Raw genomic sequence first — 22,283 nt, forward strand, 5'->3', positions numbered from 1 at the left:
AACAAGTGCACAGATAAACACACACATCTTTAAAAAGTGTATAGAGATGAGATTTGGCTGTCAGCCAGAGGAAGATATTACAGCCATAATTCATTACTCGCTGGCCTAGGCTGATCCCAGATTTTACTGGCAGAAATTAATAGTAAAAAATAAAAAATAAATTGTGACTTTCATATAAAAAAGAGACAACAGTAAAAAGATGGTGGAAATATATTGGGAAAAAGTAAAATAATATGACAGTTTGATGGAGAAAATAAAGTAAAATATCACGCAGAAATAATGAGAAATTGATTGGAAACTAAAAGATACCGGAAAATCCAGTGGAAAAAGTCTCCAAACATCATACAATGATGGAAATACACACTTGAACCCAGGAGTCAGAAAGATGAAACTCAAGGAAAATCAAGAAGGCGAATAAAAGGGAGAAACTGATACTGATAGCTGTAAAAAAGAACATTTCTTGCCAAAATATCTTGAAAACCATTCCCTTCCTGTCTTTCTCTGCCCCCATACTTCCTTTGTCCTCTATTTACGGGCCAAGTGCTGGGTTAGTGCTTTTTTTAAACAAGTTCAGGAAGAGATTTTAAGACTTGTTTCCCTTTCATTAGGCAGATTAATCCCACTGTTAGCCAACGATGCAGGGGGACTCCTTCTCCTTGAAAGAAACACACATACATGTACCCAAATACAGAACACATAAATACAGAAATATTTCTGTTCTTGGGTACTTAAATAAAATAGGTTTGGTTAATGTTTAACTGCTGCGTGCCGTGATTAGGTAGAGCCTGTGTTTATTACACTTCAGCCTTTAATATAAAGGATTATGCTCTCACTGAACACGGTTTAAGTCTAAAGGTTTACAGTTTTGTTTTTAATGATTTCGATGTAGGAACTAATTCCTACTGATGGCTTTGGATAACAGCTACTAATGCAAAGAGCACATTCGTCCAACTGTAATCCATACACACTCTACTCCATTTTCATGTAAGCAGGGCTCATAAACACAGCATCGACGCCAGCAACTACCAATTATACATTGTTCACACATGGTTGTGCTTTATTGCCAAAGTGTTATTACTATATGGTTCTTGACAGACACGGATCTTTAAGAGTTAGTGGCCATATGTATATAGGCAATGTATCTCATTAAATTGACATTTTCTGCTTTCAGGGGGGCCATTACCCTGATGAATTGGATCTCCAGCACCCAAGCATGCCAAGAGTAACCCAAAAAAGGGGTGTCATTTACTGACAACAGTAAAAAAGGATCCATCACAACAATTTTGATCATAACCATAACTGACATTTATGATTCATTATGTGCTGAAAGAGAACGACAATCTGTTCCTGCGAATGAAGGCAACAAATCCGTTTAATGTGGGCTCGTTTTAAACTCAGCACATGAGAGGGTGTCAGTCAAGGTTCTGATCAAGCATAGGGAATGCATTTATCGGCCTATCAGGGCTCGGCCTTGATTGGGTTCATGCTTCAGTTGTGTCATTATATAGTTCTCTCAAAGGAAACTTGGAGGAATATAAGTCGGAGGGAAATGAGACGGGGAGGATGAGTGCCAACAAAGATAAAAAACCATAGAAAGGATGAGTGGGATAGAAAAAATAATCTCTTTCAGCACCACGCCTCCAGAATTGGAGTGCATTTAAGGGCTTCTCATAAATACATGATGATTGAATCCACAAAGCTGGCACTGAGTCACTATGCAAAGTTAGGGCACGTGTGAGGAGGAGGAGGAGGGGGGGGGTTTCATGACAAAGCAGGAGGAGTAGAGGGGGACAAAAGGTGAGCATGGTTTTCTACACAATGGCCGTCTAGTCAGTTGAATGGTTCAGCCTTGTCTGTCTGATGTCCACCTGTCTTGTTCCAAATATTATGTTCTTATGAGTGAACTATGAATTGGATGCTATCTAACACTATTAACTATATATTTTTTTTGTCATACTAATGAATTCCAACTCTTTGATTAAGTTAGCACTTGTGGGTGTCATATATCTACACTTTGAGCTAACTATTTTAACTGTATCCTTTTCTTTTTAGTTAACTATTTCCGATATTTATCCATTACTTTTCAAAATTTCAACTGTAATCCATTACTTTCAACCTCTTCTATTCTCTTCTTGCTTGCTAATTAGTATTCATGCACTCTCAATTGCAACAATTGATGTTAATGTGTAACAGCCTTGGTTTAATGGGAAACTTACTGGTTATTGTAAATAAAATAAACATCAGCATCACCCCAATTGGTAATCCTATTTGCCAGTTTATTGTCCTCCTCAACACAAAAATGGGGATATTTATTTTTTTATGAAATCTTCAAAAATGTCCATTCTTTTGTTGAGTTAATTAGTTGAGCTTTCTATGTACCCCCTGGCAAATGCAGAAGTAGCTCACCCCCTGAGGTACAAGCTCCTGGTCAGTATGGGGGCAGTTAACAGGGTGTTTAAAAAAAGAGAAAAAGATAGATACCTTATTGTTCTCCAATTGGAAATTAGTTTCCACAGCTTTCTTATAGAAGAGTAGATGTTTGAAGACAGTTAGAGAAATACGCACAGAGTTTCAAAACCACACACAAAAAACAGGCAGCTCGTAACCATAGCAGCAAGTCTGCGAAATGAAAACAGAAAATTATATACCAGGTAAGACAAAAAAAAAACCTCTAATATAAGCAACCTTAAGAAAGGGAACACAGCTTTTAAGTAAGTGCACACCGGGGATGAGATCTAGAAGGGGACTGACACAAGTAAGATTGATAGGAATGGACAGCTATACACGGAGGTACGAGTGTGAAGACAGAGTATGAGTCTTTAGATGTCGATAAAAGAGCAAAAACAAAGGCAGCAAACATCCCCACATAAGCTCACACCCTGTTGGCCTGCCGGCTGAGTCATGAATAAATGGCGGAGTTGTGTGTGTCTGTATGTGTGTATGTGTTCTTACTCTTGTGATGGGACCCACTGTACTAATGAAATACTCCTCCTTGCATTTCCCCTAAACTAACAGGACCTGAGCCAGCACAGAGGCATCAAAACACAGCCGAAGAAGGCAGGTGGCAAGATGGTAGAGAGGGAAAACAAAGAAATCTGAGGAGAGATGCAGAAGACTGACCCCCAAAACAGAAAAAAATGAATCATTCTGTATGCCTCATACTCCGCACCCATATAATAATAAACCTTCTTTCACAGCGAGAGAGGAAGATATAATCATCTAGGGGGGTGAAGGGAGGCTCAATGAACAGAGCAAAAAAAGATTAAGCTCTCACGGAAGATGCAAATAAAAGAATGGAAACCAAAGAGACAACACAGAGAGCCAAAGAACAGAGAAGGCGAGAATAGACACTTGTGAGAAATATGGGCATCTGACAGACAAAACTGGTGGAGGCACACATTGAAAAATGGCTGACATGTTGCTGATTGTTTGTGGGTGTTACAAGACGTCTCAATCTGTTCTCTTATTGGCCCTGTGAGGTGTTAATAGGGGACGTGAAAGGAAGGCGAGATGGAGGAGTTAGATCGCGAGCCAGTCCAGTAAGCTTGGGTTGGCTTCCACTAAGCGCACTACACTGATGGATCTGCTAACACCTTATTGCGGTGCAGCATGGCAAAGCCCTCTCACTGATCTTACTCCCCCCACTGCTAATCTATCTATCTCACACAGACAAGACAGACCCCGGTGGATGTATCGCCTTCCAATCATCCTATCATGGCTAGCCGCAGTCAGAAACGAGGGAAAAGAATAGAAAAAGTGAGAGAGAGAGAGAAATAGGTATCGATTTGATCAGATATAATGCTGTGAGCCAGTTTTGGCCGTGCTCAGCAGCTTAACACCCTGAAATAGAACGCAAGAAGGAGAGAGTTGGTGTGGGTGGAGTGTTTATAAGACAATAACAGCAATGAAGAAGGGAAGCAGCATTTGTGGCTGCTGCAAACAGAAGAAAGATGTTGCAGAAAAGACCTTGCAGAAAGGTTTGTGTGAGTTGTGGTGGAATGTGACGAAGGACATTTACTCCAGCTACTTAATTACTTGAGAAATATAGTACTTATTTGTCAGCTATAGTAAATTCAAACACATATACATTAAAATTCTAAACTAAACCGGACAAAAGTATATAAGGTAGTTAAAATAGCTCCTACACAAACTACAACATTAAAATTCTGCACACAGTGATGCATTACTGATAATATTAATATATAATGATAGTGTTTACTGTAACAGCCATTGCTGCATAATCAACACATTTACTTTTGACTTGAAGTATATTTTGCTAATCATTTCTGATAAATACAGTGTATTTGATTGTCTTTCTCTATATTGTAATTTCCCTATAACTGTCTGTCCTGCCTTTACGCAAACTGAGAATGTAAGGATAGAGGGTGTCGAATGCTGGGCAAATTTGTGATTTTGAGCCACACAAATAAAATGGACTAGACTAGGATAGGATAATTTGTGTTTGTGCAACTTAATTTTTTATACTTTTTGCCATCATTTATATTGGTGATAATGACATTGTTCATGCCAAGTAACATTAACATCAATGTTCAATGGGCAGTAACATGAGGAGTCAGACAAGCCAACAGTTTAGCCATTTTATGGTTAAACTGTTGGCTTGTCTGACTTCATTTGTAGGTAAAACTGTAATTACATGCTGTTACCATTTGCTTTAGTTTTCTTCTCCAAATAAATTTGGCAAATCCGGCAATTTGTCTAAAATCTGTGCTAAAACGGCTCATGCTCCTGCACCATCTGACTTTTTTGAGTTTTTAGATATCAGAGGTTAACTCTGTGAATACACTGTACTATTAATTATTATTCTTCTTTAAGTAAAATATCTGATACTTAGTGTGTGTGTGTGTGTGTGTGTGTGTGTGTGTGTGTGTGTGTGTGTGTGTGTGTGTGTGTGTGTGTGTGTGTGTGTCAGAGCTTTCTCCCTTTGGTAATGTGACAGCAATATGACTGGTTGTAATTGCCCGCTCCACTCAACCCAGTGAGGGGTTAATAATGCCAGTAGCCTCGTATTCCTGCCGTCACCTTCCGCTGTCCAGCTCTGACAGTGGCTCTCACTCCGGATGGCCTTCAGCACATACACTACACCCACAACCGTACATGCAGACACACACACACACACACACACACACACACACACACACACACACACACACACACACACTGTTAAATTTAATCCTGTAACTGTGAAGCAGTGTAGATACGGGATATGGGCGAGAAAAAGGCAGTCCTATCACTGCACCGCCAGGCGCTTGCATACACGCTCACGTAGGCAAATCCACAGTGAGAACCACACACTAAAACACACACACACACGCCTATACACACTTACACAATGATTCATGTGCTCAGACCTGCACTCTCATTCGCTCAATAGGTATTTACAGCCATTTAACCTTGCCTTGAGGGAGAACGAAGACAACATATTGAGTACAGGGCCAGTACAGTGAAGCAGATTCTACAATATATCTCAACAGCACCCATACATTAGAAGAGCGTGTCAGTACACAGATGTCTCCTATGTCTTTACGGCATGAGAATATCCTATAGGTTCAGCACTTTACAGGTTAATCTTCCAGTAGCAGGTCACAGCGATTCATGTATATCTGCCATATGATAAATACCCTGAAAAGCCTTAATGGCAGTGCAAAGCATCGGAATGACTTCTGAAATAAATTTAGTCGAGGCAAGAGTGCCATAAGCTACATTCTCATCATAGCTTAAGCTCTATAGGATTTAAAGCACATTTATATCATGGATTAAAACACTATCACCTTCTATAATTTACTGATAACCATACCGGCCATCAGATCTGTTGAGAAAGTTTAACTCAGTTGGAGACAAGTTGCTTAAATAAATACCGGACAGTGTGATATTAATTTAAAAATGTTGCAAAGTAAGTATTCATTTCAGGAAGGTGAGATATTTAAGGACCCTCCACTGTCAATATTCCCAACAGATGAACACTTCAGTGGAGAAATCAAGGGAACAACCCTGCTCTCCTAATTATAGAAAGTCTGGCTGTGTTGTGAATGTTCTGAATTTGTTTTTACAAGGCGTGCAAGTTGAACAAAGCATCATTTAGCAAATGAGATCAGATCCAGCGGGGGACAATTCATTACAACGGGCATTTTAACAAGATACTTTGATGTTTAACACACTGGTTTGAGAGTGAGTTCTGCTCTACTTGCGAAGGATACGAGCATGCAGAAACCATCTCCATTAAGAGACCCACTCGCCCCGCTCCCAAGCGACTGGGAGAGATTGGCAGCATCTAATTACATTCTGAGGTCTATTCCTTTAAGGTACTTGGGTGCTATTCCACGAAGAGCACTGTTCTGTATCTCCTGGGTCTCTAGCGTGCTAGTTTTAGGATCACCGGCTAAATTGGGTCCCGGAGAAAGGTGCTGATGGTGTGGTGAGAGGAGATTGGGCGGCTATGATACTGGAACCGCGGGGGGAATTAAAACGCTGTCAGGCTGCAAGCTACGAAACCTATAAAAGCATCACATGGGATTTTCTTCTTCACTAGAGCACATATAGAGAAATTCATTGGGTATTAATGGCTGATTTTAATGTTCATGCGTAGTGACCGGCTGCAAGTGTACTAAAAAGCTATGTATCTAAGAGGAGATTATGTTTGAGATCATGCTGGTAAGTCGGCTATATCCATGCACAAAAATAAGGTTAATACATATTACTGTCAAGTTAAAAGTGGTTAATACATTTAAGAGTATCAAGAACTTAACAATGGATGGATATACCATGTTTAGTGCATTTATATTTCTATCCTGTCCATTTGAGAGACAGTGATGTTTAAATATAGACATAAATATAGACAGTATTGTAACACCCTTCCCATTGTCTTGCAGGCTCTCCTGGCCATCCTCAGTAGACTACTGCTTGACAGTGGAGTTGTCATCAGCTGATTGAGCTCACCCAGCCCTCCCTTGGGCTATATAAGCTGGCACATGTGTTTGTTCCACCCTCTCCCCTCCTACAGCTGACATTCACCCTGCATCGCTTTCATTTGCTCCATCTCCACAGCACATCAACACACTCCATTGTCCATTAGAGTTAATAAATAAATGACCCTTCCCTTATTTTCACATCTTAAGATATCCTTCAGTTTTACCCAGTGCACTGTGCGACACAGTTATGTCATTGTTGAAATTAAAGGGTTACATTATACAGTGCGCCTTTGCGAGTCCCAACCAGCAGGAAGAAAGACATAGCAACAGGGAGCCCCTCTGGATAAAAGTATAGCTCAGGAAATATTCTTGGACAAGTCCATCTGCTGAGCTGTAATTGTAATATAATAAGATTTCATGTGTCACAGTGTGTCACGCCATGTGTATGTATGTGTGCTGCTGTCATAGCTCAGTGGGGAAGCATGGCACTGTCTGTGTGTGTGTGACTATGCACACAGCGCAAGGCTCAAGAGAAAGGTTCTAATTCAACACAGAAGGAATAGAATAAATGCGGGGAACATGAATGTGTAGTGTGTGTGAACGTTATCTGTTCAGTATGTAAAGGCTGAGCTTTTCTCGGCCTAAACATCAGTAAGAAGATGTGATGTTAAATAAGATGAACATCAACGACTGCTGTGATACGCATTTGCCACATGCCGAGCGCATATATACTATAGGTGGTGAAAAATGTGTGTGTGTGTGTGTGTGCGCGCACTAAAATTATCATACAAATCCTTAAGGTACAACTGTATGAAAGAAAAAGATTAAGAAAGGTTGGATATGAAATGGAAAAATAAGTAATGTACTACTGAATAAATTATAGTTATTTGATAAGAAAACTATTACCATCAGCCATGTTTCTGGGCTGGTTTTCTTAAAAGGATAAAACAGTATTCCAATCCTCAAAAAACATGGAAACCTTTTAACTCTAATTGTGCCATCTGCTGTTTAAGAAGATGTTTTATAATCCCACATCGGAGCTTCACTGGAGCTAATACATTATAAAAGATCGGGGCTGGGACAATCACCCTGTGCTTTTCTGAATCCCAGAAAACTCTGTGGACACATGAGGTTTCTGCAAGACCCCGAGGCAACTCATTATAATTTGTGCAGGGAAACGCAGACTGATTAACAACTCAAATTGCACTGTGTGGTCATGCTAGTTTCCAGTGAGGACCAGCAAAATTCGGCCAAGCAGCGTGTCACAAAGCTTTAGCTTTACACTCAGCCAACAAACAATTCAATTCGGTCTTTTACAGCATCTATTTACTGCAAACCAAACCACCTCCATGTCAGCAGAGCACACTCGTGGGAGCGGTTTCAGCACTGACCAGATATGAGGAAAATAATCAGAGCTCTTACTGTCTATAAGCCACATGACCCATCAGTGGGTATGTTATTATGGCTTAGTTTATCTGTTTGGCCAGTTTGTGAGAATGCAACATGCTTTTATATGGTCACAGAAATGGTCACAGCATGCCTGCTGTACAAGAAGATCTTACAAAAACAGATGCACCTTTGATTCATACTTACAATATGTTTAAACATTTGCACTATACTGTACTGAAACAAAAAAACTAAATGTAAAAAATGTCAGTTTAAATTTAGGGTTCGATGTATGTCCACATGTACTTCTATATGTGCTTCTTTTTGCAAACAGCATGTAGACAGTACAGGTAAACCACATTGATGAAGAGCACACACCTTGGGCCATTGTGGCACCGCTGATACACACTATGTGGGTGAGCAGGGGGTATTGCTTCATAGGAGCCCAGTGGCCTCTCACTCCAAGTTTAATTAAATTGCTGGCCTCTGCAACACTCTCATTTCATCTACCTGTCTAATTGCTGTAAAGGTAGCGGGAGGGCCACATGATGACAGCCTCTGGTCACGATGTTTAGTGGGGAGACAGTCAATTACACAACACATCTGTGGAGGGACCACTGTCTGGCTCCAAAAGACCTATATTTCTCTGTGGTACTCCATGAAAATCAGAGTCCTGTTATTAACTGCAGTTACTCATTTTTAGACGTTTAAAGCTGCGAGGCTTAAGCCGATTTGCTTTGCAGAGGTTGTTTGTTGTTTCCATTTTATTGTTTTCCATGTCCATACATTTGCTCAGTTTCCCCTGAAATGATAAATTGTTTACAATGGAACCACGGAGGACCTTACTTGGCCACATGGGGGGGCTGTAATTAAAGTTTTAAGTTTTTACCTCTTTTAAAGTTTTAAAGACCGTACCTCCCAGGACCATTTCCATGAAACTTGGTAAGCACATTTTCTGGAGTGTGCTTGCTTTAGAAAAACTCAAAAACTTATGAGCCAATGGTTTTGGACACTTATTATGAATGCCTGTTACTGTTAATAAAGAGACACCAAAGCAAATTCAAATTTGACCGATAAGGATGCCATAACGCCTAAATAAATACATTCTCTGTAAAATGTCATTATTCAGCACACGTAATTCCATGGTCTATGAACAGAGTGGAGTTTTTTTTGCGCTCAAAACATTCTGTATTCACTCCCTTCCCAGCTGCTGTTAGTTTAATATTTGCGGCTCCCCACCCCGCTCTCTACTCATGCTGGGAGAAAACCTGCTCCAGTCCTATATCCATAGCAAATGTTGTGAATGCTGACTCTCAGTTGTATCATACAGCACAAAGCAAGATTTAAAGGTGGCATAAAAGCACACAAAGTACATAAAGATGTGAACAGAGGCACACAGGTCCAGATTTGCTGCAGGTGGCAAGAACTGAGACAAAGATTTGTCAATTTTGCAGTTACCCCAAGCTGTAAAAGACTTTAACACTCCACTTGACGAATGTACAGAGACAGCAACAGAAGATGGCGGTCCAAAGGGAAATAAGAAAAACAACTGGAGCTTTTTGTACAGTAAGTTCTGAAATCAGTCAGTCTGAACTGTCACACACACACACGAAAACACACTCCACAAACAGTCACATTGATTGGTTAAAGCAAAGATTTGTACTTGCCATGAAGGACACATACGCTGAGCAATCAAATACGTTTACAGGGAGCAAGAGAGAGAACCAACAACATGCCTTTTAAAAAAGCCACTCCACACAGAATCACATTGCACCTTCTGCTGCCACTCTGCAGCACTTACAGTATATGCCCTGCAAGGTCCAGGCCCCTATATGAGTTGAAAATTGAAGTTCTGGTGAACGAGATGGAAGTAGGCATGTGCTATTACATATATTTGGTGCATTATTTTGACCCTCACATCACATCTGAAGCAGTTCTCTCAGGCTGTGTACCTGCTCTACCAATCAAATGCAGTGGGCTGTAATAGTTTTGTTTCGAGTTGAGGACGTGGCTGGAGTCCTAGCAATGGAGATGGATTTGTATATCGCCTTAGGGGTGATGCAACCTTTGGGGTATTTTGGGAACAAAGAAAGCAGGATTTTCAATGTCTAACACGCACACGTGCAAGAATAAAATCAGACTGCTTCAACCTATTACCAATTTTTTATCCTGGTAAAAATCTCTGTAGCACTTGAATGCAAAGTGATTTGTAAGCCTTTAATGTTAGTTTCAATGGAAATCTTCCACTTGTTTAATCTCAAAGGGGCCAAATTTACTTTTAATGTAAAGATACTTGGTAACGATTAACCTTCTATAATGCAATTTTAGATAAGGGCATTTGTCTTTTGTGGCTCCAGAGGGAGCTGGGGGAAAATCTGATAAATTGCCTCACGTGATGTCACTTGAGTCAATGTCGGGTGAGGCCAAAGACTACAAGTTTGAAAATAAAAAAACTGAGAATCTTGGGGTGTGGCGTTAGAAAGAAGTGAGCTTACTGGACCTCTGTTAACACTCCTCATCTCTGGTTGAGGCCGGGAGATCGATACATTAGCTGCTACTAGCACAACACACCCGAATCTCCAACCGAACTGTCAGTGGCTGAGTTGGGTTGAGTGGGTAATGTAGGCAGCAGGTTTTGACAAGGAAGAAAATGCATTGAATATAAAAAGCTCTGGCTTTGCTGCATCAAGTTTTAGTACTTTTTATCGTCCGTTGTGAGTCTGACAATATTATAGGAGTACAATGCTAAATTGGTGGAGTACTCTTTTAACAGGAAGCTGCCACTTGCATATTTGTTTTTCATTAGTGGCCACTTACCTTCTCCTTCTCTCTATAAATGAATCTGTTTAACAGTATCAAGAATTACTTCATTAATATATGCTGACTTTTAACCACTGTGGAGGACCACATTTGCATGCAACTTTCTGTGTGCAGTCTAAAGCTATTACAGTGGAACCTCTGAACATCTCTCTCACTTACTTGTTTACTTTCTCTTTCTCTCTTTCTCTCTCTCTCTCTCTCTCTCTCTCTCTCTTGGCAACACTTACATGGGATAGTTCAAAAGAAATCAGGAATTAGACATTGAAGGATGCATGTTGGCTTGGGGCGGGCTCACAGAGACATAATCAATCTTCAGTACAAGAATTTAACATGCACAGAAAACATGACAATACAGTACACACCACTGGGATTCGACTAATGGTCTCCATGGCAACTCTGCATTGTCAAATGTACACACCTGCCACACTGTGATTCTACACAGCATGCCTCGGGGCCGGAATTCCACCTGTCCATTTTGTTTCCTCCAAAAACACACAAGCTGCTGCTTTGACAAGCAACTGGACCTGGGGAGGTTCTCCACTCACACACACACACACACACACACACACACACACACACACACAGACACAAACACACAGACACAAACACACAGACACAAACACATCTCAAGCATGGATAATCTCACATGCATCAATGTACACACATGTAGCACACAGACTCACGCAGGCCAATTGAAACATAAAAACTGGCAGCACATAAAATCACAACATGTTACCCCTGAATGCCTGGGCGGATCTTTTTTGTCTTAACCTTTACTGAAACAGGCAAGCTGCGCATATTCCAAGAGCTAATTTTATTTACAGTAACAGCCTGGGGAGTTGTAGAGGCCCTTATTGAAAATAATTTATGGCTCTTTCTTTATTATATTTGTCTCTCTTTCTCTTTCACCAAGGACAAGTGTAAAGATGTCAGGAGTTGTGAGGAATTGGGGGCCTTTGTATACTTCATTCACAAAGTATTGGACAAGATGAAGATGAATATGAAACTCAGGACTCTCTGTGATTCTTACACTGTGTTACCAAGAGGTAGGACGCATTTAAGAAACACAAAGTGTGCAGTATTCCTACAACTGATTTATTACTTACACACTAAAAAATGTTGACCAAATAAATAAATGGAAACCATTGTAATACCTTATTCATGCTAACCTCCTCTATCTTGCTTCTATAGCATGCATTTCTTTTTTTCCCCACCTACTTTCCAAAATAAAACCCTGCAGTAAGGTCAACTTTTATAAAACAGTATTTTGCACTAAATGCACAAGACATCATATTTACCGTGGACAAACGCACATGCACACATCAGATCCCATTAGGTCACAGCACAAAAGAGTCCAGGCTCCTTCCATCTGCTCTGGCAGAGCACAGAATTACACTTTCTTGCCTGCAAACACAATGCGTCCTCCTCTATAAGGAGCTGTAATAGAGGCCGATGGGTGTCACAGCAGGGCACTCTACTGATGACGAGGCCAATGTGCTAAGGCAGATGAGTCTGCGCCCTCTGAACGCTGAGTTAAGCAGTGGAACTGGCCAGCCTGATTGTGCGTGAGCTGCAGAGAGTAGCAACTGTATGTGTGTGTATGTGTTTCTGTGGATATGGGGAGTTTGGACATTTTCCATTACGCAAGAGGAGTAAGCAAAAAGAGAGAAAAAGATGTTTTGGAGTGTGCTCATGGTGAAATTATCCAATCCAATCCAACTTTATTTGTTAAGCACTTTAAAACAACCAAAGCTGACCAAAGTGCTGTAAAGAAAAATAAATAAGACATCATGAAAAAAAAGACACAACAGCTCACATGAGGCGCACAATTACATATAAAATACAACAATAAATTAAAAGACATAAAACATGAGACATGAGAAAAATAATAGCCACGCAATAAAAAGCAATCAAAGTAAGAAATCAAATCAAGTAAATAAAGTCGAAATCTTACTAGGTGTCAAAGGCCACGGAGAAGAGATGGGTTTTAAGAAGGGATTTAAAAACAGACACAGAAGAGGCCTGTTTAACATGCAGAGGCAGGTCATTCCATAATTTAGGAACTGACACAGCAAAGGCACGGTCCCCTCTGAGCTTCCGCTTAGTTTTAGGCACACTCAGGAGCAGCTGATCATGTGACCTGAGAGAGCAGGCGGGTGTATAAGGGTGTAGAAGCTCAGCGAGGTAGGACAGGGCAAGACCATTCAGGGATTTTAAAGCAAATAAAATAATTCTAAAATGGATCCTAAATTGAATAGGCAGCCAGCAGAGTGAGGCTAAAATGGGGGAAATGTGCTCATGTTTACATGTGCCAGTTAAAAGACGTGCAGCAGCATTCTGTACCATCTGGAGATGGGCGATGGAGGACCCACTAACCCCCATATACAGTGCATTACAGTAATCCAGCCGAGAGGTAACAAAGGCGTGGATTACCGTCTCTCAAAGTGCTGCCTTGACAGAATTGGCTTTATTTTGGCCAGCTGCCTCAAATGGAAAAAGCTTGATTTGACAACAGCCTTGATCTGACTGTTAAACTTAAGCTCAGGGTCCACTTTAACCCCTAGGTTTGTGATGCTTGGTTTAATATACTGGGCCAAGCAACCCAGATCTACAGGGGTGGTCCCAGTGGTGCCACCAAAAACCATCACTTCCGTCTTTTTATCATTGAAATTTTAAAAGTTCACAGCCATCCAGGCCTTTATGTCGCCGAGACACTTAAGTAATAGTCTGACAGAGTATTCATCTTTCTTTTTAAGAGGCACATAAATCTGACTGTCGTCTGCATAACAGTGGAACGAAATGCCGTGCTTCCTAAGTATGGAACCAAGTGGGAGCAAATAGAGAGAGAAGAGGAGAGGGCCAAGAACTGAGCCCTGTGGGACCCCACACGAGAGAGGAGCAGAGGAGGATACAGAGTCACCAAGGCTGACACAGAAAGTTCGATCAGCCAAGTACGACCTGAACCACTCCAGTGCTATGCCCCTGATGCCCACCCACTGCTTCAAACGTGAGATCAATATTTCATGATCCACTGTGTCAAATGCAGCAGTTAAATCTAAAAGAACAAGGACAAGACAGTCACCAGAGTCAGTGGCTAAAATGATATCATTAAAAACTCTTAAAAGAGCTAATTTGGTGCTGTGCAGGGTTTTAAAACCGGATTGGAAAACCTCTAGAATATTATGTTCTTCCAGAAAGGCCATTAATTGACTTTGCACAATCTTCTCCAGGATTTTTGAAAGAAAAGGCAGTTTGGAGATAGGCCTGAAATTAGCAAAAACTGCAGGATCTAGAGCAGGTTTTTAAATCAGAGGTTGTACTACTGCAAGTTTAAAATTTTCAGGGACCACACCTGAGGACAGCCTGCTATTAATGACTGCAATAACAGATGGTCCTACAGTGGGGAAAACCTCCTTAAATACTCGAGGAGGGACAGCGTCATTTGTTATTATTATGTTATTAATTATGCCAAAGATAGAGAGTAGAGAGCAAACAAACGAGCCATAAAAGGAAAGAGAGGTGTAGAGATGGGATGGAAATGAAAAGGTTAAGATTTGTCCAGTAAGTTGCTGAGAAACAACCAAAGAAAAAGCAATCATGAAAACAAGTTAGCTTAGGGGATCCTCGCAGGCCCTCCTGTACTGCACTATAAAATAGCAGCTTTAGATGCTCTGAATCAATACAATCTGCCAGCCCTTGCTCTTTCTCCATCCCCAAGGGCCGTACATTATGAAAAACATTACATAAAAGGCAAATATTACTGCTGGGAGTCACCAAACAAGAGCAAACACACACAAACACACAGATCGACGCACACAAAGTAACAACCTCAAATTGCACAGTCATTGCCAAGCAAAACGCCTTGTTCATCTCTCAGCACAAAGAGAGTTATTAACACAAAACTCATCGAATTAACTGTTCTCTATGGTTGTATTGTGGCAGTTTCTTATCCCTCGTACGATCAATATTAATTAGAGATGTGAATTATCCCTGCTATTCAAAGAGATTAATTTCTTTTGTTTTCTCCCCCCCAACCCCCCCCACCCCCCTGCAACCCCAACCTATCTATTCCCAAGGAGGCCCATCCTTTCACTTTTCTTGCCAAAAGGCTTAATTAACTGTAGAGAGCAAGTCTTTAGGACTGGGGTTTTTGTTTCCTGTTGATTCTTCCTGTAGCTTTAGCCTCGCCCATGCCCAGTCATGCTTATAGAGCGCCCCAAACCAAAATGGCGCTCACTGCAAATATTGACACAGTCACCCGGGGCCGCGCCAAATGCATGCTGCCCCAGTGACAGAGGCATCTGTGGCTCCAAATGGAGCATGGCAGACCATACGAAGTAGAAGGGCACGATATGTGATGCTGAGATGTGGGGAGGAAGGAAAAGTAGAACAAAATCTTTCACCTTTGGTCATTTTTATCACTCCAGATATTTCTCTCATAAAAAAAACTTCCTCTGGCTGGTGTAATCAACTATCTGACCCACAGCTAAACCCCCAAATCCTCGTATTTTATGATAATTTTCTTTATTTTCCTCCCCTCCTTGGCCCTCTCTCCCTTGCTAAGCAGTGTTCTGGGCCGGTCATGGCTGATGTGCAGAGAGCTGACAGCAGAGTTTCTAGATGTGATGATGAAAAGTCATAAGCCTTGTTGTACTTGAAGAGGCTCACCCAACCACAATGATAGAGGAACATAGCCATACTCAACTTAAAATAATACAACAAGCATTAAATCACAGAGGTCATAAGGATACTATTTTATGAATGGATGAATGGCAAAAGAAAAGAGCTTGGACGAGCTCGGAGGAGGAGAGGAGAGCAGGAAGCTTGTTAGGGAACGGCCAGCGGAGAGGAGGAAGTGTGTGTTTGTGTGTGTGTGTAAAGGGGGGTGTCAGAGGAACAATGGCCCAGCCAGGGCGCAGTGATCCAGGAAAGCCCAAGCTGTTGCCTGGCCCCTACTCCATATGCACTATTTAAACAGCATGCATGTGGACACACAAACACAAACACACACTGCTTGATTTGCCGCTATCACTTTGCATACTGTATTTTGTCTCTCCCGCTGTGTGTGTTAATGTATGCTCGCACATTTGCCCATCAGAGTTGCTTGAGTGAAAGTCAGACGGGAAATAGCGAGAGATAGGTGAGAGAGGTTTGTGTGTACAGTATGAGTTTTGTGTGTGTGAGAGAGAGAGAGGGAGAGAGAGAGAGAGAGACAGAGAGAGAGAGGGAGAAAGATTTAGCATTGCCAGCATTAGTGCATGACATGTGGGCGGATATTGAAGATGTTATTAGTATCACATTTACAGGCCTTATAAAACTGCCACAGAGCTGGTTGGTTTTCATACATCTTCAGCTGATACGTGTCACACTGTCATTTGTGTTGCATTTCCAGCAGCTGCTCAGATGATCATTCACTGATGGCGCAGTCATTACACACAGTCTCATTTCTCTGTCCCGTTTAACCTTCCTGCTGCGCTTCGGTCAAAATTGCCCCAATTTCATAACTTAATTCTCCAACAAATGTGTGTTTTTTTTCATGTTTTCCACAAGGCTTCGAGACATCCTTCACACTCACAGTATTCAAGAATGTAAAACTAATGATCGCCACAATTATAAAAAGTTTTTATCGTATGTTTATATTACATTTCAAGCTAGAAGTTTTACAGCCAGTTACAACCACATATCAAATCTTGCAACAGTTCCTACCTTCTCAGATATCCCACTTCTCCCCTCACGGGACCCAAGAATTATAAGCACTTAAGCCTGAACAAACAAAACATTATATTCACCTAAAACGTAACACCTTGCTACACTGAGCTCCTGTACTGTAGAATTAGGCAACATATGAGGCTTCTCCGTCTTGCTAATATTTCATTCTGTGGTAATGCCACAATAACCAGGCAACTGACTGTGAATAAGGCACCTGATCTCATTTTGGATCCTGGCCAAAAATGAGAATGAAAACAAGTAAAAATCCATCCTGGAACCACAAGGAGCTCCCCCCGTAAGGAGCTAGAGAGATCTCTGGAGATGACTGTTGACACTGGCCTCGGCGAGACTGATGAGTGACACGCAAACACAGAGCTTCTGGAACGAATCGAAACCCAAAACAAAAGAAAATACAAACCAAAGGATGCCAGCTGAATATTAAGAGATGTGCAAACTACCATCATGGAAACAAATGCAGTATGTTCCTTGTACATGCTATCACTGTACATACTCATAACCATAAAACTGAACTGCCTACTGAACAAGCTAACTTAAGTTAAAATTGTTTACCAAATGAATTATCAAACACTATATCAAGTACATTAGATGTCAATATTTGAGGGTTACATGGTGGGAATCATATTACCTTGGAGTCTTTGCTAGTATATTCTTTAAAGTTTAGTTTATACTCTAGTCTTTTCTCTTTTGTCACAATTGTTGAAAGACTGGTTCATGCAAAGTAAAGAAAAACACATTTTTTCTCTTACCCCTATATCTGGCCATATAGTTTTGGTTTTATTTGAGTTGTCTGTCTCTGAGGCTTTCATCCTATTAATTGTACAGTAGAGTAGAACAGAGTGCTCCCACTACTGAAAGATTCCATTAAAGACTGTAACAGAAACAGCTTTTTCTAGAAAAGTAGTCCGCTTTACAGGATGCATCAGCAGTTTTCAATAAGAGTAGCGTATTATATATTTTTAAGAAATACCTTCCAATTGTAATGTGATTTATATTATTTTTTATCACATCTAACAGCTTGCTCTGTATTGATTTTTCTTGTCTTTTTTCCCCTTAAAGTGAAAGCTTCCTATGTTCAACTGTTAATAATTAAAGCTAATGTTGTGTGAGGAAATCTCTGGAAGAACTAGGCTGTAAATTTGTTTTGAGCAGAGTGCTGTGTGAGTCTACGAGCAATGGTACTGAAACTGTGTAAGCTGATGAATGTTAAATGAATGCTTTTACAAAATAAGAAAAAACCAAAAGAAAACAACCTCCAATTAATCTGTTAAAATGCATAATCCAGAGTAACACAGATATTGTTTCTGTAAAAACATGTTGCGATTGGCTATGAGCGCTGTCCAAGGTGCTGAATTTAGGGCTGTTCTACCTAACTGACTACAGTAGACTTTGTGGTTCCAGATTTTGGTCGCTGGGTCCTGGAAGCACCAACGCCAAGCTCCTTCCACCACAGTCAGTCTCAGTTCAGTGCTTTTGTATGTGTGGTCGGTTAGCTTTTTTATTATTATTAATAAACTAAATTCTTGAAATTTGGCCAAATTTGCAAGATATCAAACATACTGGATGAAATGGGTTGGGTGCACTTTCTTGAATAAAATGAAGCAGGACAAATGGTTTTAAACTAAATTACACTCTACTACAGGAACACAAATATTAGAAATATGCATCCAACACTCCATGGAGGTTTACACAAGTATGATTTCCATGGTTAATTACTGGGTGGCAAGTTGTGGCACTCACTGTAAATTAACCAAGTTTAAGAGGGAGCTAAAGAGAGCTAAAATCCGCAGAACTTTATCTGGAAGCCATATTAAAGAAAATCTTACCAGTGCAGCATTGCGAACCAGTGTTCTCGAGGCTCATTAGTCACTGCTTCGTGCTCACAGAGAGAACATACAGATCCTCTACCATACGCAGGCTCGGAAGTTTTGTTCGCAAATGATGCTGTTATTAGGGACTGAGACACAGCTTCACTGAACTAATGCCCCTGACCACTCTTTGTCCTCCACCCAGCCCGGGTTAAAAAAAGGAGCCTTCTCTCACATCCAGCTCATCTGCCATCGTCCGTGGGTTTGCTCATCTCTGCTAAAAGGGGACACGGCCCCGCCGGCTCCATTAGTTCCGACAGCAGCTCGGAGAAATAAAACAAACGAGGTTATTCACTGCGTTTAAAAAAAGAAGAGGCGACGTTATGGTTATTCACTGCTCACATTCAGGATGGAGGCAGGGATACGAGTATAGAGAGGACAGAGCGACATCAGCGTCATAGACCTTTAATATTGTTCTGTGGTCCGACTTTATAGTTTGCTTAAGATTTAGTTTCATAAAAATCCATCACATGGTTGCTGGAATTCCTTTTTTAGAATGTGAGAAATACTACAGGCTGAGTCTGACTTGTTAATCCACATCCTAAATGGTGCCAAGTACCAAAGAGACAGTCACTACTCATGAATCAGTGTCCCTGTTAAATAGCCTACACCAGTTCACCCACAGGCTGCTGCTTGTAGCAGAGTTCGGCTCCACTCAGGGTTGGATTGAGTGGAATATTGCGGGGAATTGTTCAACATGCCACAGATGGCTACTTGGGATATAAAATAATCGAGGTCGCTGCTGCCATGTGTGTTACATTACATTATTTAAGAGGGTCTGATAGTAGCGGTGGGAGTTTGTTTTGAGGTGCGTGCGGAGAGAGCGCACACACAGTGCATGCTCAACAGATGGGCAGAAAAGAGAGAGGGAGACGGAGATGATGCTCGGAGGCTCCTTTGCACTCCCGTTGTCGCGTCCCGGTTGTCATTCTCGTTCAGCGTCACCGGAGCCACCTGCTCGCTACAAGGGGGGTACAAGGCCAGTACCGTACTCTCGGACTCGCAAAAAAAAACCCGCATACTTATCACTTTACTGAAAATCACACTGAATGAACTGGGAGGAGGAATGGTAACAAGAAGCGGCACTGCGGCAGACGCAAGCCATAGTCAGAGGCGCCCACAGATAAATCGGACCTCAGTGCGTGATCAGGTAGCTTTCAAAGGGCTTTCTGTTGCGTGGTGAGATGCCAGTACGGATGTAAGTCAAGCAGCTCCCCCTCAGCCCCCCAGTGCACCCTCACTGGCGTCTTTGGTACATCCTGGCTCTTTAGCATTCAACGAGAGAAGGCACCTACTCACCCAGGCGCACGGTGCGCACTGGGGGGTGGTGGTGGTTGTGGGGGGGGGGACATCGGCATCAGCCCTCTAACCTAATGCTATACGTGAACCAGGCCACGGAGGAGACAACCTCCTGCCCAGAATCTTTTCCAGCCATTACGGAAAGAAAAAGCTTCTTGCGGATGGAGGAGCTCTGATTTATTAATGTTATTCTAAACTCAAAATGGCATCGTGGAAAACCCCCATAGGAGGAAGGTGGAAATAAAAGTGTCTAGTGTCTGCTATGCGCGCACAATGTGCTGTGTGTGTGTGGGTGTGGGTGTGTGTGTGTGTGTGTGTGTGTGTGTGTGTGTGTGTGTGTGTGTGTTTCTTTTGGCCACTGCGCAAAGTTACAGGTCTGCCAGGCGATCATATAGCTCTCTGTGTCTCCCTCTGAGAAATTCAGCATTCAGGGGACTGCTGCTGTCCACCTGTGCTCAACTAATGGGCTGTAATTCAACTGCTCGGATGTATTTGGGGATTTTTCTGTGACCGGTACTTCCGTTCAGGTTCACAGATCACACATCCCCGCGGATAACCGCCGATATACTTCAGTCTTGTGAAACTGGGGAAGATGAGGATCCAGTCTCCCTATCAATCTGAGACTCTATGCGTCATTAACACTGGACTACACTTACACACTGTGATCTTTGCACAAGGATGTCAAGAATAAAATAAATAAATAAGCCGACAGACTGCAAAAGCAATCGTGGATACATGGCGCAAAGAAACAGTCCAACGGTTCTTTACAGAGAGGCTGAGTTTAATAGATAAAGAGACACATTACCTGATCGCTGTCAGCAGTAGTTATTTGATGCGTCGGCTATTCCCCGATCGGTTCCGTGGATACAAATTAAGTTTCCCATCCATGGCACGTCTCAGATGGAGAGGGAGACTATCATTCATTCACCCTCGCCGCGGCGGAATCTTCTTCCCACAAATGTTCTCTGCGAGGCATTCCACTTCTGCGCCTCCGAAACGGACCAAAAAATAATAAGTGTAAAAAATAAATAAATAAAAATAAGGAGGGATCGCTAAGGACATGAAATCATAAAGTAGCCATGGGTCAAACGAAAGAACAGAATAGAAGAACGCAAAAACAAAAAGGCATTGGGGGGTGAGGGGTGGGAGGGGGGGAAATGAAAAGAAGAAGGAACGTCGCTTTTGTAGATGTCCAGTTTTGTACCAAAAATAAATCCACGTCATATAATCTCCATGGTTTTGCGCATATAGGCACGCTGTATATTCCAATGCAATGAGAGGACGCGCTCACAGGCAGCAGCGCCGCAGCAGCAGCAGGGGCAGAGTGGGATAACGGGCTTTTTTTCTACTGATACCCGGTACTCCAAGTCCAAGGAAGCTCTTCATTTGAAGCAGAGATTGAAACAGAGAGAGCGAGGCGGAGAAGTAGGGGGGGGCCGGGGGGACCGGGGGCGGGGGTGGGGGGAGAAGAAAAATATATTAAAAAACAATTCTTACTCTGTTTACTGCCCCTGTTCTCTCCTCTTCCCTGTCAGAGGGTGAAATATGTCTGTGGCTCCTGCCTGCTCTGGCATTTGGGAGAGGTATCCACAGGCAGCGGCTCACAGTCGGGCATCTGGCTCCCCTGCAGTCGCTTCACAAGCGGAGGACAGAGATGCGCGCCCTCGCTGCCCTCCGCCGGGGATCCGTCAGGCGCGTTCACAACTTCCTCCCTCCCGCTCTGCCTACCCCGACTACCATCGACCGTAGTGACGTCAGCACGCGCAGTTTCCAAATACAGCAAGTGCATATGCACAGAAATGATTGAAATTCGCATAGTCTTTAAAGGACGATACCGCTTATTCTAAACACGGGCCATGGTTTTCCCGCTTGTTTGGCATCAGTCCACAATAAGCTGGCTTCTGACTTCACTGTTTTATCCTGCAGTATATCTCAGTTTATAGGGATGCTGCTGTAAGTGCAATGAAATACCAAACTTAAGCAGTTATTTAAAATGTTTTAAGTAAATTTGCACCCAACTAATATATCTTAAAATAGTTGTGACTAAAAATAAATCACCACACATTTCAGTGCTAATAATTAATGTGTGGTGTTTCTTTGTGTTGTTTTTTTACATTGCTCACAGATGTCCTTGTTAGCTCTTCTGGTTCTCTGCCAGAACTTTTCTAAATTGGGGGAAAGATTTGTCTTTCAGTACCAATCCTGCAAACATGGATGCAGCTAACAAAACATTCGTACAAACATGCAGTTACCAGAC

General features: G+C 41.9%; 1 protein-coding gene across 23 annotated transcripts in view; it reads right to left on the bottom strand.

Moving 5' to 3' along the window:
• adgrb2 (adhesion G protein-coupled receptor B2) overlaps positions 1–21,475 on the bottom strand; it is a 212,352-nt gene extending 190,877 nt beyond the window's left edge. For all 23 annotated transcript variants that reach the window (XR_007882303.1, XR_007882301.1, XR_007882302.1 and 20 more), the window contains exon 1: positions 20,832–21,475. The gene's annotated coding sequence lies outside the window, so the exon portion shown is untranslated. The remainder of the gene's footprint in view (positions 1–20,831) is intronic.
• Between the last annotated feature and the right edge of the window lie 808 nt (positions 21,476–22,283).

This window comes from Dicentrarchus labrax, unplaced genomic scaffold, assembly GCF_905237075.1.
Source record: "Dicentrarchus labrax unplaced genomic scaffold, dlabrax2021, whole genome shotgun sequence".
Classification (NCBI taxonomy): Eukaryota; Metazoa; Chordata; class Actinopteri; family Moronidae; genus Dicentrarchus; species Dicentrarchus labrax.